Source organism: Notamacropus eugenii, chromosome 1, assembly GCF_028372415.1.
Source record: "Notamacropus eugenii isolate mMacEug1 chromosome 1, mMacEug1.pri_v2, whole genome shotgun sequence".
In the NCBI taxonomy this organism is placed as follows: Eukaryota; Metazoa; Chordata; class Mammalia; order Diprotodontia; family Macropodidae; genus Notamacropus; species Notamacropus eugenii.
In genome coordinates this window covers 136,969,146-136,985,879 of record NC_092872.1, presented here as the reverse complement: position 1 = coordinate 136,985,879, position 16,734 = coordinate 136,969,146, and the positions used below count along the sequence as shown (strand labels likewise).

Here is a 16,734-nt window from a genome sequence, read left to right as displayed (position 1 = left end):
GTCAGCAGCTCCTCTGAAAAGTAGTCTTAGAATTGCTCACAGCAGAATGACTGATGGCTCACCCAGGGTCACACAGCTACTAAGGTCTTGAACTCAGATCTTCCAAGTTGTAAAACCAACTCTCTCCCCAAAGAAAGAAACTTCATGGTAATTTGCTACTCATACTATCACTACAATGATGACCCTACCCAAATTCCAAATTAGAATTTATATTACAATGATTAGAAAACATACAATTTTATTCTACCCTCATGAAAACTTTAAAAATAATTATGAATATTTTGTGGACAATTCTGTAAGAATTAAAAGAAAAAATCCAGTAAAGATCTTATATACTTACTATTATCTAGAAGACAGTATTAGATTTCTTTATTTTACAAATTCTGTGGAAACAATATTTAACTAAAAACAAGTTACAACTTGGAAAATGTCTAACAATATAATAATCGTATGTCAACTTAATTTCAATGCTGAACTTTCTGTATCTGAATAAAGGTTTGTAGTATTTGGCTCAGCACCAGACAAACACAGACTTGATTCTGGTCCTGCATGGAATTTATTTCAGTATTTTGATTTAAAATAAGAATAAAATGAAAATGATTTCTCAAACACAAATGTGTGGTAGAAAATGGGAGAATTTTATGATCTCTCCCGCTGAGATAGAAATTCATTTCTTATTCTTAACCACCTAAGAAATTAATGAAAATAAATAGCTCGTTACCAATATAAAATATTTACCTTTCTACTGGCTGACCACTGCTGTATTATGTGATAAATGTCCTTAAAAGTTCAATTGCATATATTGCTTCCTTTTGATGATCATTTACATGTAAATTAACTTTTGTAAGGAATAAATCTTTCCGTAAAGTGATTTTCTTCTCTTTTACCACTGGTATGCCAGCTATACTCTCATAGAAGCCACTAAATGGGAACCACTGCAGTATACCAGTCCTCCTACACACACACACACACACACACACACACACACACACACACACACACACACACACACACACAACTGGTACATCAACTTTCAATTAAGAGAGGTTGAAAGAGAGGTCTCCATAGACAATCTTCAGCAACTTTGGAAATTTACAAGTGGTATTGGGATGGCGTTAATCTTCATATTCCTAAATACATTTATAAAACTAAATATGTCCCTTTTCAAACATGCTCATACCTCTTTTAGGCTTTTGGTATCCTTTGAGGTATGAATATAAATTCATGACTAAAATCTAAGGCATATGTCTATATCAGTGTGATTCCTCTGAATAAGTCATTTCTGTAAGTTATATATTTATTCCAACCATACCAACATTGCTCCAATACTGACTGGTATTATTATTTTTTAGACTCAACCTTTATTTCTTAACTCCTGATAAGGAAACTCTCTTTACCAATGCAGATCCAACAATAGGGCCACACCAGAAAGAGAGTTGTCTGGGGACAATGGGATAAAACTCTCTATCCACATGGCCATACTACCCCTCCAGTCCTCAAAAGTGGCAGATCTTGTATCTGCTGAGGATAAATGATTTGGTTGGTTTTTTTTTTTGAAGCATTCCAAAGTCAACTTTGCTTTAAAAAGTAGGTAATCAAGCAGGGTAATATTATTGGTGGTAAAAAAACAACACCCACCAACAACTAGATGTGACAACAAAGGATCCTGGTTTTTCCTGAGTAAGGTTTACAAAGTAGCTCTGAAGGCAATCATTGAACAAAACAGTCCCAACTACAACATACACCCTGGGCAACGATCCTCACTTTAGAAGCAATGTTCATTCAGCAATACTTCAAAATCATTAGTATGTTCTATGTTCTTGGTCCATTCTGGGTCCTGCACCTTGTCAATATATAACAAGTGCTATCGTATATTTCTATCATGCCCACTAAGGGATTCATGCATGTAGTGTCACCAACTAATGATGAGCCCTTTATGCGCAAGTCTTTCTCTTCCATCCTATACAAGTCAAACATGGTGCTAAAAGCAGATGAACATTTGACTGATAATGCATAAATCAATTCCTACTATCCTTGGTATTTTATAGTACCATAGAATGGTGGAGCTAAGAAGACCTTTGAGATTATTGAACTCAACCTTACTTTATGCACAGGAGAAACCTCAATCAGGGATGTACCTATAAATGTTTAACAATAGGCTTTTTTTTTGTTTTGTTTTGTTTTTGACTCGCCATTTCCTTTATTTGTACAAAATAGTGAATAATCATACCCCAGTTGGGAAGTACCAGTGGTTTAAGGTTTAAACAAGTCCTTCTGTCCTGAAGCATCTATTTTGAAGGTTTGGGACTAGCAGCTTTAGCGCCAGAATCTTTGGGTTTGGACTTGGCAGGCTTGGGGTCAGTAAGCTCAGCAGCCTTAGAATCACTAGGCTTTGTGGCTTTGGCTGCCTTGGGGCCAGATTTGGTAGTCTTAGGATCAGATTTACTGACCTTGTTGGCATACTTGGTGATCTTGAGGTCAGTGGGCTTGGTGGCCTTGGAGTCAGTGGTTCTGGCAACCTTAGAGCCAGGCTTCGTGATCCTGGGCCTGGATGTTTGATGCTAACTCTAGAGCCTAGACGCTTTGTGGCCATCTTGAGACCAGTATGCCAGGCACTGGCCTTGGGGATCTTGGGCCTGAGGAGCTTGGCCTTGGTGCTCAGCGCCGTGATGGCCTCTGCTTGAACCTTGATGGCTTTGGCATTGATGGCCTGTATCTTCTTCAGCCCCTTCTTGTTGTGTTTCTTGACAAGGTGCATGTTTCTCAGAAACTTGTATCTCTGTGACCTAAGTTTTTTGATGCCACTTCTGTGCCATTTTCATGATTACTTGTGGGTGGTAGGGTTCTTAGACTTAGCCATCTTTACATTGCAGCCTGTGCTAACAGGCACTCCACCAATCAGAAGAGGCCAAAGTGAGAGAAAAGGCTTTTAAAAAAAATAATGTTTTGAAATTAATAAATAAGGGCTTGATTTACAGTTTTCTAATGCAGACTTAAGAACATGATGAGGAAAGCATTAATGATGCAGCTTAATCTTTAAATTGTGCTGTGTAGGAGCTGACTCCAGCATTCCTGTCTAAGACCCAGAGATCACATAGCTAATAGATGGGAGAGCCAGGGCTAGAACCCACGTTTCCTGATTTCTAATTCACTGTTTTTGCTATTAATCTAGACTGCCTCCAGACTTTTTTCCTTCCCAATAAAAGTTTTTCTTAGAGAGAAAAGTATGAAGCGTCTACCTGGGTTATTTAAAATATTCTGATATCTACACAAAGGTCATGTCATTAATGTAAATTAAACTCCATTACTTCAGAAATTCTTCCTGAAATTCTCACATTCTTGTCTACTGATGTTTTTATTTTTATGGAGAGAGAAAGAAAGGTAACATCTACTTTGTGAAATGACTGCTTAGAAACCAAATCTCTGCATTAGTAGAATTACCACCTAAACATACCAGTTAACAGGAAATTAGCAGTTGAAAAATATTCAGGAGTTGGTCTGTCTGCATTTTGTAAGGATCTGGTCCCAGTAAGGAAAGGAAACATTACTTGTTTCTGAACTCACTTCCAGAAATGGCATGCCTTCTCATCTGTATCACTTGTCCTTTTAACATTTTCAGGTAGTGAAGAACATAATCTGTCTCCCTTAAGTATGGAACTGTCCATCTCCCAGAAAGAGCATCCTTGTATCAGATCTCTGTTTGAAGGAGAATATCCTGTAAAAACAAACTGCCCTAAACCAAGGGAAAAACTTTGCTTATCTTTGAAAAAGGATCAGAAAAAAATGACTTTAAAAAACGAAGCACTATTTAATTCAGTACAGACAATACTTCTGCGGCTTGTAGCTGCAGGAGTACAGGTATGCGACTTGCCCTCAAAGCCTGGAGAGGTTAGCTTATTCCCTGGTTTGGGGATTTAGGATGGAGACAGCTTAGGGATCACATAGTGCAGGAGGATCCCAACCTTTTTTGGTTCCTGTTAAACCTCATGCCCCTCCCTTTTGGTTTTCAGGAAGCTTTCCCCATAGTGCCATTAGATAGTGAGTTTCTTGAGAGCAGGGGCTTTCTTTTATCTCTTCTTGTATCCACATAGGTTAGCACAGTGCCTGGCACACATTGGGAACTTAATAAATGTTTATTGATTATTCAATATGAAAGGAAATTAATTCTAGATTTTACCATGCATATTCATATTAAAAATAAAAGACTAATTTTTCATAAGCAACACTTTATTTTATACATGACTTTTATTTTTAGCATCTAAGTTGTTAAATGTTTATTAGAACACAGTCAAATAAATTATAAGACCCTTGATTTTGTTTTTTTGGAACCAATAGTTACATAGGTGGTTTTGTTTTGGTTTTACGGAGACACCTTCATATCTTGGTGAGCCTCTGGCTGGTTCCTTTCTTTGGATTTGATGACAAACAGAACCGTGTGAATTCCAAATTCATAGAAATAAGTTTGAACGCTATTAATAGGCAAGGATTTGGTTCTCCAAGGGGAGAATGTAACTTTGTAAAATGATTGGAAGTACATTTGGAATTTTTGATTACCAAAGGAGATTGATTAACCTTTCTTCTCCCATCTACTTTTTTTCCACTAACACCACTATTTTTTAATTTACAAAATAAAATAGGATTTTGTTGTTCATTCATGTCCCGATACTTTGTGATATCATGAACCATAAATAATGTCCATGGGCTTTTCTTGGCAAAGATACTAGAGTGGAGAAAGGTAAACCATTTCCTTCTTCAGTGGAGAAAGGCAAACAGAGGTTAGTGACTTGCCCAGGGTCACACAGCTAGTAAGTATCTGGGGCCAGAATTTGAACGCAGGTCTTTCTGACTCCAGAGTCAGTGCTCTATCCATTGAGCCACCTAGCTGCCTTCTGCTAGAATATGATAAATGATGTAGTTTTTTACAAAATATTCCCTTAGCAATTACTTTAGGGATATGCATACCACCAGTTGGAAACTCCCTATGTGGGGAGGTAATCTTCCCTTCACATATACCATTTTATAGATAAGAACACTAAGATTTAATAATGTGAAGTGATTTCCCCCAAAAGACAGTTATTTAATAACAAGTCTGGGACCAAAACTTAAGTCTTCTAACTCCAAATCCAGGGCTTTCCCCCCCCATCTCACCTAATTTTATGAACTGAGAGAAAAAAAGAAAAGTTGAGTGATGTTCAAGAAAGGAAGTTCAAAGGCTAATCACACCAGGTTTGAGTCACAAGAACAATCACCAAAACCTGAACCTTAGGATAAATGGGGAAGGATTATTCCTAGCTCCTAACTTTCCAAATCAACTTTTCCAGAGCAAACTCAAGTTCCAGCACCATTTTCACAGCTGCCTACAAGACATTTCCATTTGAATATTCTGATTTCACCTAAAATACAATACATCTAAAATAGAACTTAGAGTCTTCTCCTTTCCTGCTTTCCGATTTTTGTTTCTGTTGACCTTCTCTTTCCTGATTTCTTCCCACCCACAGCTCAATGCACACTTTGCTTTCCTTAAATTTCCCTAGTTGTCCTAAATCTCTTCTTTTCCCCCATCATAGTTGATCTTATATTGTGTGTCTTGGGAGGTAAAAATATTTGCTGAATTTTGTTGACACCTTAGAGGTGTTGACCTCATTGGACACTGTATTCTGCAAATCATTATGGGAAATGCAAAGAAGAAAACACGTCTCTGCCCTCTAAGAGTTTACAATCTGGAATACTATGCAGTAGGATTCTGATCAAAGTCCCAAAGGATGGGAGGATTTCTATTGGGTTGACCTTGAGAAAGTCAATTTGTCCTCTCAAGACTTAGGTTTCTTCATCTGTCACGTCATAGACTTCCATGATCTAACATCTTACGGACTGTGTATGAAAAATATTGCAGGGAACAATGTGACCCAAGGTACCGAGGCTAGAAAGCTCAATTTATATTCAGGGATAAGGGAACAGAGCAGTTTAGAAAGAGCTGAGGGCTCATGAAGAGCAATGGTAAATGAGGGTAGAAGTGGAGTGTGGGGACCAACTGAAAAGGACCTTGAATGGTGGGTTTAAAGAGTTGGCTTCTGTACCTTACCATGTAAGCAATGGAGAGCAGTGGAGTTTCTGAGCAAGGGAGCAACATGATTAAAGAAGTCAATTTTGGAAAAAAGATAGAATATGGGTTGGAGTGAGGATGGTCATTTCCATGCAAAGTGCAATAAAGTAGCTCTACTCCAACAGGATAGTTATTGATATATTTTGTTTTAATATAACTTTCATATCTAACTATATTTTTCCTCACCCAGAGCCATCCCTTGTAACAAGAGGGAGAATCTTGATCATTAAAATTATATGAGGCTCAGTTTCTTTCATTCTTTTTTAAAAAAATCTTTCTATTTACACTGTCATTGTGTATGTGCGTATGTATGTATATAGTTTTCCTGGTTCTATTTTCACTGTGCATCAGCTCATAAGTCTTCCCATGCTTTTCTGACTATTCAATTTAAAACACAGTAATATTCCACTATAATCATGTACCACAATTTATTTAGCCATTCTTTAATCAATGGGCATCTACTTTATTTTTAACCACAGGATATTTTTAATGGGGCTAATTGTGATGCCAAGTCCAAGATATACCCAGGGCTCACTCTGTTCTTTAGTCTGGCTTTCCTACTTTATCTGAAATTCTTACCTTTAGAATCAAGAATTCAAGAAAGGCAGGAGGATACAAGTCCCCAGAGGCAGGCCCCACCAAGAATAAGGAGCTCTGTCTAATCTTAAAGATCAGGAATGGGAGTGTGCTCAGATATCCTGAAGAAATTGGTGAATAGGGGGCCTGGAATGCTCAGGCATTTAGAATCACAATAAACTGCATGGATGATAGCTCCTAGCTCGTGGGACCATCTGCACAGTCTCCAGCCAAGGCTGCTTGGTCAAGGTCCCCCTCTCTGACTTCTATGAGATGACCAGTATTGTAAAATGGCACCACCACCTTAGACTAATCTTGTAATAGCTAACAATTACTGAGGCTTAAGATTGGAAAAAAAAGTCACACAGATTATCTCATTTAAGCCTTAGGACAACCCTGTGGGACTAGTACTGCAAATATTATTACAGGATTTTACCGGAGAAAACAGAGGCTCAGACAAGTCAATGAGTTTCTCAGTGATATGACAAGTGTCTGTGATGGGGGCAATCACTGGGAAGCATATCTTCCTTATTCCCAAATCAACATTGCAGCTGACATCATGCTGCCTCCACATTTAGTCAGTCTCCAGATCTTGTGGAATTGATTTTTATTAAATTTTTCCAGGAGAAGAGCTGAAGGAGGCTGGGGTAGACAGCGGGATTATAGGAAGCATGGTCTGGTTTGGTCCGAAAGGGGTGGGAGGGAATAAGTGTTTATTAACCACCTACTGTGTGCCAGACACTGCTAGGTGCTTTATAAATATTTGCTCATTTGATTCTTACAATAATGCTGGGAAGCAAGTGCTATAATTAGTCTCATCTTACAGTTGAGGGAACTGAGGTAGGCAGAGGTTAAGTGACTTGCCTAGGGTCACAAAGCTAGAACAAGTATCTAAACCTGCATTGGAACTCAGGTCTTCCTAAGTTACATTGTGTAAGCAGATGAGAGAACAAAGAGTGAGAAGCCAAGGATGGAGGGGAAGGAAGTCCTGGTAGGTCACAGTGGTAAAATAGAAATACGCAGAATTCAGAGGCAGAGCCTGAAATAGCCCAGACTAAAGGCAAACAGGTCAGCAGCTGACATCATATAAGTCAGTAAAGGGGAAGCCACGTGGCACAGTGGATAGAGTGCTGGGCCTAGATATATAAATAGGATAAATTGGATGTAATCAATAGAGGAAAAGCACTGGCATTATCAATAAAGGATTCCAATAGAAGTTTTTCCTGGGAACTTGATGGAAACCAGGAGGTAAGATGAGGAGGGAGAGAATGCTAGACATGGGCAACATGTCTGGAAGTGGAGAGTCTTGTTTAAGAAATCAGTGTCCCTGGATCATAGAGTGTGTGTGTGTGTGTGTGTGTATGTGTGTGTATGTGTGTGTGTGTGTGTGTGTGTGTGTGTGTGTGTGTGTGTGTGTGTGTGTGTGTGTGTGTAGTGTGTGTGTGTATGTGGTGTGGTGTGTGTGTGTGTATGGTATAAGACTAGAAGGGTAGGAGGGAGCCAGGTTGTAAAGGAGCTTGATGGGGCCATCTTTCATTTGATCTTCAAAGTGATAGAAAGCCATTGAAGTTTATTGAAGGAGAGGGGATGTGACATTGCAAGGTCACCAGGAAGAAAATGCTTTTGTAAACTATTTCTATATATCTATCTACATGTCTATACATAGATACATAGACATATGATATATTTCAGGACCACTCTCTACTACCTGTGTAAATCCTACCATCCTTTAAGGCCCAATACAATTCTCATTTCCTTCAGGAAACCAACCTTAACTTCCCAAAGTGATTTCTCTTTCCTCTGAGCTAACATAAGGCTCACAGTATGTGCCACAGAATTTTAACAATTACATACCACTTTGTATTGTCCTTGATCTCATGCATATATCTTGACTCCCTCTTGAGATTATAAATTCTGGGATGCAGGAGACCCTATAAAAGGACTGTAAATTTAGCCTTCCAAGGGACCTAGAGAGAAGGTTAGGTTTCTATATTTCTATATCCATTTCTGAATTCCAAGGTATCTAGGATCGTAATCAGGGGCAGCTATGTGGTGCAGTGGATAGAGTGCTGGTCCTGGAGTCGGGAAGAATCGTCTTCATGAGTTCAAATCTAGACTCAGACACTAGCTGAATGACCTTGGGCAAATCATTTGGGTACCTTTGCCAAGAAAACCTCAAATGGGTTCAAGAGCAGAGTATAATCACATAGTAGGTACTCTGATTACTGGATTCATTAAAAGACTATCTTTGTCATCCTTAAGTGGTGTGGGTTCTAGTCCAAGCTCTAACAACTAACTAGCTGTGTGACCTTGGGAAAATCACTCCATTCCTACAGTACAAGGGTGGCAAAGATGATTGCTAATGTGTTTCTTGCAACTCTAAACTCCATGACTTGCCTCTATCTCTCATTCCCCCTCTGCCCTGTCCCCGCCTTCAACCTATCACCTTGCCATACCTAGGCAGAAATGCAAATCCATTAAATGGACCACAGCAGTTGAAATCTGTGGGAAGAGCAGGGTAGGAAGAGTGGAATAACTTTAAGGAAACTGGGAAAATAGAAGCTTAGCTTTAAAAATACACGTTTTAGAGATAGATCTCCCTGCTCGCTATTTGACTTGGGTCAAGTCGTTACAACATCCCTGAGCCTCAGTTTACTGATCCATAACCAAATGAAGTAACATGTGAAAGCACTTTGCAAACCTCAAAGTGCTGTATATATGCTGGCTATTATTAATTATTAAAATGAGGAGGTTAAACTAGATACCTTCTGAGGCATTTTCCATGTATAGTTCTAGGATCCTATAACCTACATGTACAATATGTACATGTTGTCTCCTCAGGTAGAACGTAGGTAGCCCTGAGGTCACTTTTGCCTCTGTATCCCCAGTATCTAAAAGAGAGTAACAAAACAGACCTCATGACCATTGGGGAGTTAGGGGGATGTCTATCCCAACCATGTGAAGACTTCTCTTGGTGGAATGGGTAGCAGATGAGAACAGTTTGTTCCAATGACCATGAAGGTGGCTGATGTAGGGGCTGTGGAGGCTTAGAGTTTGGTCAGGCATTGGAGACACCAAGGTCATCCACCACATCCTGGGGCACTGCCAGTCATCCTGACTTTTGTCCTTCCACCAGACTTTGCTGACTCAGTCAGAAAGAATGAAGCTGATAACTTTGTGCAACTCTCCCTCCCTTAAATCCAATTCATGAACAAGTCAGGCCATCATCGCCTGTGATGTCACTGGTCCTCTTTGAAAATAAAGGCTGCAAACAACTGAAGAGAAAAAGCAGTTGGCATCTCTTCCTAATTGAAAGATGAACAATGACCACCTAATAATTACAAGGCATTTTACTAAATGCTTGATTCATGGATCAACATCTTTAGACTAAGGACTACTTCCAAATGATTCAACACCAAAGCTTGAAATGACTGCAGAAATAGATTTGACTTCCAGCTGGCGTGTTCTGCTCATTTGTACCCAGACCTCTTAACTTCATTAAGAATGTGTGAGGGTCACCTTGATATGCAACCGTCCCATCTCAGGTTCAGTGATCTTGTCAGCCTGTGTAAGCTGAGCAGATCTGGGCTTAGCTCCCGGAGGAAGACCTCAGGGCTGACGGAGGAAGTGCCCTCTAGGCACCATTCCTTTAAACACTTAAGTCCTAGAGGGGAGGACTGCTCTAGACTTAGTGAATCAAGCATTAACCTTTCCCATATTTTCTCTTTCGAATGCTCCCAAATTTTATAAATGCAGTGAATTTCTTTAGAAGTCAAATTAACTGGAGGAAGGAGCAGGGAACTGCCAGTCTGAATTAGAGGAACTTTTAAAGTCATAAGCTAGTTTTTAAAAATGTACTTGATTATGAAAAGGAGTATGTAGGCCCTTGGTGTCAGACGAGCCGAGTTCTATGCCTGCTTTTTCCACCAATAAGAATAGCTTACACATATCATGCTTGGCTGCTTGCCTGGTGTCTTCCTCACAATATCTCTGAGCCATACTGTGCTTTGTTTACATCCCATCCAGCCATCTACCTCACTCATCTTCTTGTCATCTGCCCAGCTGTTGTACCCTCTGTTATTCCTGGGGCTCCAGGGCCCAGGCTTAGGTGAAGGGCTGGGGATGGAGGATATTTAATTCACTCATCCTTAGGGCTGTCCTGATTGGTGGGAGAATGAAGTTTGAAGAAAGCTTCAAACCACCATTCATGTCCCTTCCAGTTGACTAGCCTACCCATTCTCTGAGTGTCCATTCCCTAGTCTCCCCATACCCTTCCACTTCTTCTTCTGGGAACTTAAAAAAAAAATCAATGGGGTACCTAGGTGGCTCGGTGGATAGAGTGACAGGCTTAGAGTCAGGAAGACTCATCTTCTGAGTTCAAATCCAGGCTTAGACACTAACTAGTTGTGTAACCCTGGGCAAGTCATTTAACCCTTTTTGCCTCAATTTCCTCATCTGTAAAATGATCTGGAAAAAGAAAAGGCCTACCACTCCAGGCTCTTTGCCAGGAAAATCCCAAATGGGACTGTGACAACCGAACAACAACAAAAAAATAAATTCAATATCATCATGCCTTGGAAATGTGTTAAAGGACTCTCCAATGGCTCCCCTAATCAACTCCATGACTCGTCAGATAAGAAAACCTTTCTCCAGCGACTGCTCAGCTATGTAATGTCTCCTCCAACTAGAATGATCATATTAAAAAAAGTATTAAGGATGCATGCACCAAACTTCATGCAAGATTTGAATGCAAAAGCAAGGGAGTTAACCACAAATAGGGAGTGATGGCTAGGGAGGAGCAAGGCACTTAGGAGAGATGAATGAAGATGCAGGGGATTAGAGCAAGGCAGCCCATCCAGGAACAATGACTGGATTGATTTGATCCAGGGTTCAAAGGTCTAGAATTAAAGTTGGCAAGGTGGAGAGTTGGTTCCTAGGGAAGAAACTGCTGCAGGACACAATGTTCCAGGAGGAAGAAGGAAGCTGTGGAGGCCAGAAGACAAAGCCCTGGCTGGGGCTTTCTTGAAAGTGGTTCTAGGAGAAACTATAAATAATTAGGAAAGTAGGGCCCCAGAGAGCAAGTTCCTCCAATGCACGTTCTCTGGGGGGGTTATCAAGGCAGTAGGTAAAGAAGTTATTACCTTCTGTTAGACAGGGAAGGGACTATCTTGATTTTTGTATTTGTATACCCAGCACTTGGCATAGACTAAGTGTTTAATTAATGATTCTTATCCATTCATTTCACAGTAGGAGAATTATTTTCCTAGGGTTACTGAGGAAATTGAAACTTAGAGTTGACTTACCCAGAATCCTGATAGCTAGCTAAGTATCAGTATGTAGGAAAAGAAAGGAAACCAGCCTTTGAAAAGCACTCACTGGATGCCAGGCACTGTGCTAAGTTACAAATAGGATCTCATTTGATCCTTCCAACAACCCATGAGGTAGGTACTATTATAACTCCCATTTTGCAGTTGAAGAAACTAAGGCAGGCAGAGATTAAGTGACTTGCTTAAGGTTACATAGCTAGTAAGTACTGAGATTTTAATTCATCTTCTTGACTCTAGGCCCAGCACTCTAGCCACTGTGCTGCCTATATTAACTGCTAATATAAGCTTGGGTAAGTTCAGTATTCATGCTTGACACATGAATGTGTCTAAAATGACTAAAAGCTAGTATTTGCAAGCAATGACCCAAGAAGGAATCAGGCCAACACCAAGTCAACCCACCTGTTCCCTGTATAGACAACCCCAGAGAATCTTGCACATTGTACAGGGTAGTATTTGAACTGTGTCCCTTCTGAACCCCACGCTGCTTCCTTCTCCCTACTATACTAGGCAGGGTTTTAACCCAAGGTTTTTCAAGTTGTAGGTGCTCTTTCCACTATAGGAAGAAGATGTTGTTTGTTCAGATGAATCCATGACCTGTCGTTGATATGGAGATGTTCACACACCTGAATCTCATCCTGTAGGATTTTTATTCATATCTTTCCTTCAATACCCCATGAAGATTCTAGAGCATCCACAGATAATCTCCCCAACACACTAAGGGAGCTTCCTCGGATTCTTTCCACATTTTGTAGACACCAATGCTGCAAACAAACTTTCTGCTTGTTTCTACTTGTCATTCCTGCTACAGGAGAAGCCTACCTCCTTTTCTAATCAGATAATGCCCATGATGATGTCTCTGATGCCAGTTTTTACGTTGTTCAGTCATTCATTTGGGTCCAATTCTTCGTGACCACATTAACTGTACTGTCTGAGTGGTTTTCTTGGCCAAGGTAACCAGAGTGATTTGCCACTGCCTTCTCCAGTGGAGTAAGGCAAACAGAGGGTAAGTGACTTGCTCTTTCCACTGAGCCTCCGAGCTGCCTCCTGGGTAAGCTGACTTACACCCTCCCTGCATTTTTCCATTCCCTTTGAATCACCTATGATTTTGATCCTACTGAGGTGGTTGCACACCCTGTTATCTAGCCAAGTAGCATCACCAGACAAGTAATAGTGTTAAAATTATGAGCTCCTGTGGCAGGAAGTAGGTTAGGAATCATTAAAAATGCTAGCTAATTTGTAAATGCAAACTATTCTGCCTCTCCCTCCATGCCACTTCTGGGCTCTGATCCCTGGTCCCTCACCAATATCTGTCCAAGCTATACTTACTAATTGTTTAGTTCAATAGTCTGCCATCTATACAAGCATTGTAATCTGGGCAATTATGAATAGTTAGTTTTTCCTGTGTGGATTTCTAGGCCAATTATTTTTGAATGAACAAGAATCTCACTGACAAGATGTTTCACAAATGTTCTATGAGATTAGAAAAGCCACTTAACCTCTATAGGCTTCAGTTTTCTCATCTAGAAAATGAGGAGATTGGATAAGATCCAATCTAAGATCTTCTTCAGATAAAAAAATAATTTATTTCATTTGGAACTGGGCTAAGAATATATATTGTCTAACAGAGGAACTTATGAAGATATATTTTAATGAATAAGAATTTATAATCAAAAAGCCAAATACTTCTACATGAATTAATTTTTCTGAAGTTCTTAAGAGTTCTTGTAAGTAATTTGTTCTCTTATTTATGTAGTCTAAATATTTTCTAAAAACTTCATTTACAACATTTTTTTCCCAGCAAGTCCTTTTCTTGGAGAGAATGATAAAAAACCCCCAAAACTTTAGCCATTGTCTAAACAAGGGTTTCCAATTCTTTGTGTGTGTCATGGACTCCTTTGGCAGTCTATGGACCGTTCTCAGAATAATATTTCTTAAATGCATAAAATAAAATATACAGGACTACAAATGGAATCCATCCCATTGAAAAAAGTCATCAAAATATTTTTTAGAAAGTCCATGGAACCCAGCTTAAGAATTGTAGTCTAAATGTTCATTGATCCTGAATCAGTGAAATCCCAACTAATAATGTAATGTAATATGACTGAGAGGCCCAAGTCATGGTTTGTTCATTTCTTTTATTTCAAAATTATATATTTGATGGCTTCAAGAGTCATTACTATACCTATAGGAAAGAATGATATATTTCAGATCCCAATTTAACTAATAATTACTAAAATCTATTAGGGAAGCTATTGAGCATTAGGGTAGATGATGGCAGAGAGACTAGGTTTCATCGGTTCCTGACCCTGACCTTATACAACTGTGGGTACTGTACTTGTCCTCTAGACTCCTGAACCAAACTACAACTGTCTGTCTTCCCCTGCGTACAAGAAGAATCCTTTCTAAAATTCAAAGGAACAAAAAAATGCTCCTGTGTTTATGTCTGGGAGGGGGTGGGTGGAGAGGGAATTGTTACAAATTCTAAAAGTAGGAAGCAAAGAGAGTATTTTGGGCTTGGGACTCTCTGTCCCACACTAAATTATGCCACTGGCTTAATTGTTCTTGTGTATTAGAAACCCAGGAGAAGCCATAATAGCTGGGTTACACCCAGACCAAGCAGAGCAGTTCAACTTGCTGTGCCCCAGGAGTCAGACAGAGCATCCTGCTGCCAGCTCAGCCACAGCCTGCACACACACACGCACACACGCACCCAAAACCCCAAAAATTCATGAGTGATTAGATCCCAAGTACGTTCATGAAGTTTAACTTACCCACTATGGGAACTGAGTGCTATACTGAAAGCTGGTTATTGTTGTAGTAGAGCAAGCATAAGGCTGAGTTTGAGAGAGGCCTGAATTCTGTGTAGGGCTGGTTTTGCCACTCACTAACTATATGACCTTAGAAAAAATTTGCACTCTTTGTGCCTCAATATCCCCATCTGTAAAATAAAAATAATAAAACTCTGGTCTGCTTTGTCTCATGGTGGCATATGCAGGATAAAGTGAATTAACAGATGGAACTTTGAAAAGCTACTATTCCTATATAAATTTTGCTGGATTTGTCATCCGAAGACTTAGTGTTGGAATCTGGCCCTGCTGTTGAGCACCCGTGTGACTTTAAACAAGTTATCTTTCTGGGCTTGAGTTTCTTTGCCTGTAAAATAAGGGTTTTGGACTATATGACCTCTAATGTGTCTCTTTCAGCTCTAAATTTTATGACAGGGAACTAGGCCTCTATCCAGGAAAGAAAAAAAAATAAAATTGATCCTTTAAAACCCTTTCTCCTGCTCACCAAATCATTTGTACTATTTTCTTAGCAAGACTTTTCTTTAGAGTGAAAGGTAAAACCTGTGACCACTGTCTGAGTGATCTCAAAATCTGAATGAGTGAAATCTCATTTTAAAAGGTTTTATACAGAGGAGAAAGGTCTTGTTTGGTATTACTGCAGAAGCCTTGATAAATACAATCCCAGACCAAGCTTCAACCTTAAAAGGTTTATTTTTAAGAAAAGATCCCATTAAATGTTTATTTCATGAAGTTTTCTTTTATTAAAATAAATAGATCAGGTCCTTAAATAAAAGACTGGTTAAAAAATAGATGAAGGACTAGACAAGTCCTAGAGTCGATCTAGCTTCCACCCACTTTCAGACAATTGATGCCATTTAAGTCCTGTACACATTTAGTAACTTAGAAACCTTGGTGAAGCTATATTTCATCTTTTTAGGGCACAAGGACACTATTCTCTAAGGACTGTGCTAAACTTTGTACATAAGGCTGTTGGGTTCATTTTGATTGATTCCAAGGACAGCAAGTGAGAGACCAGAAGAGAACAAATATACATCCAAAAAAGAAGAAGAAGAAGAAGAAGAGGGAGAAGGAGGAGAAAAAGGAAAAGAAGAAGAAAAAGGAGAAGATGAAGAAGGAGAAGGAGAAAAAGAAAGAGAAGAAGGAGGAGGAGAAGAAGCAGAATGAAAAAGTCTACAAGCAGTTCTTATTACAGAGGCCAGACAAGATGTCACTATCTTCAGAATTTAGCCTCTCTGCCTTCATGGACAGCCCTAAAACAGTCAAAGTCCTATGTTATTTGGGTATGAAGCCAAGTCCATTCCAGGTTGGATTCTTGCCAAAGTCTACTTGGCCCTCATAAAACTTCATGTCGGGGGAGTGGGTGCCATTTTTTTCACCCCTTTTGGACAGGGCTTTCAGTGGCACCTAATTACACACAAAGGAAAGAGAAGGATTTGCTCTTCAGACAGGAGGCCAGAATGCTAATTATTTTATGCCAAAGGCGGCCAGAAGAATTGGTAGCCAAGCTTCCTCTCTCTGAGATAGGCCAGAAGAAAGGAAAAAAAGGGATGGCAAAGTGCAGAAAAGTCAGCAAGTTTTCAGGTTTTTGTATATCTTCCCTCATTGTTCATCTCTTGGCTTCATTCCTGGTCCTGTCTTATTCAGACTATGGACAGTAATCTTCAGCAGGAAGTAAGGGAAATGACTCGAATCCATCCGCACATAAGCACCTGGCCTTCCACTTACATAAGCTACTTTATGAGGTGTCTACATAATTTCCTTCTACATGGCAGGCCATGTAAGGTTGGGACAAGATTTTCAGGTCTCACTATTAGCAGCTTTTCATTATCATTGAATGGTGTGGTATAGTTCTATAAGTTGGGCAAAGCAAGTAACAGAGAGGGAGGAGGTTAGAAAGAGTTCTCTTACAATGCCAAAAGTG

General features: G+C 39.6%; 1 protein-coding gene and 1 pseudogene across 1 annotated transcript in view; both read right to left on the bottom strand.

Moving 5' to 3' along the window:
- MYO1E (myosin IE) overlaps positions 1-16,734 on the bottom strand; it is a 226,980-nt gene that overhangs the window by 169,066 nt on the left and 41,180 nt on the right. The gene's annotated exons all lie outside the window — the stretch shown is intronic.
- LOC140507695 (large ribosomal subunit protein eL29 pseudogene) overlaps positions 1-16,734 on the bottom strand; it is a 75,258-nt pseudogene that overhangs the window by 18,832 nt on the left and 39,692 nt on the right.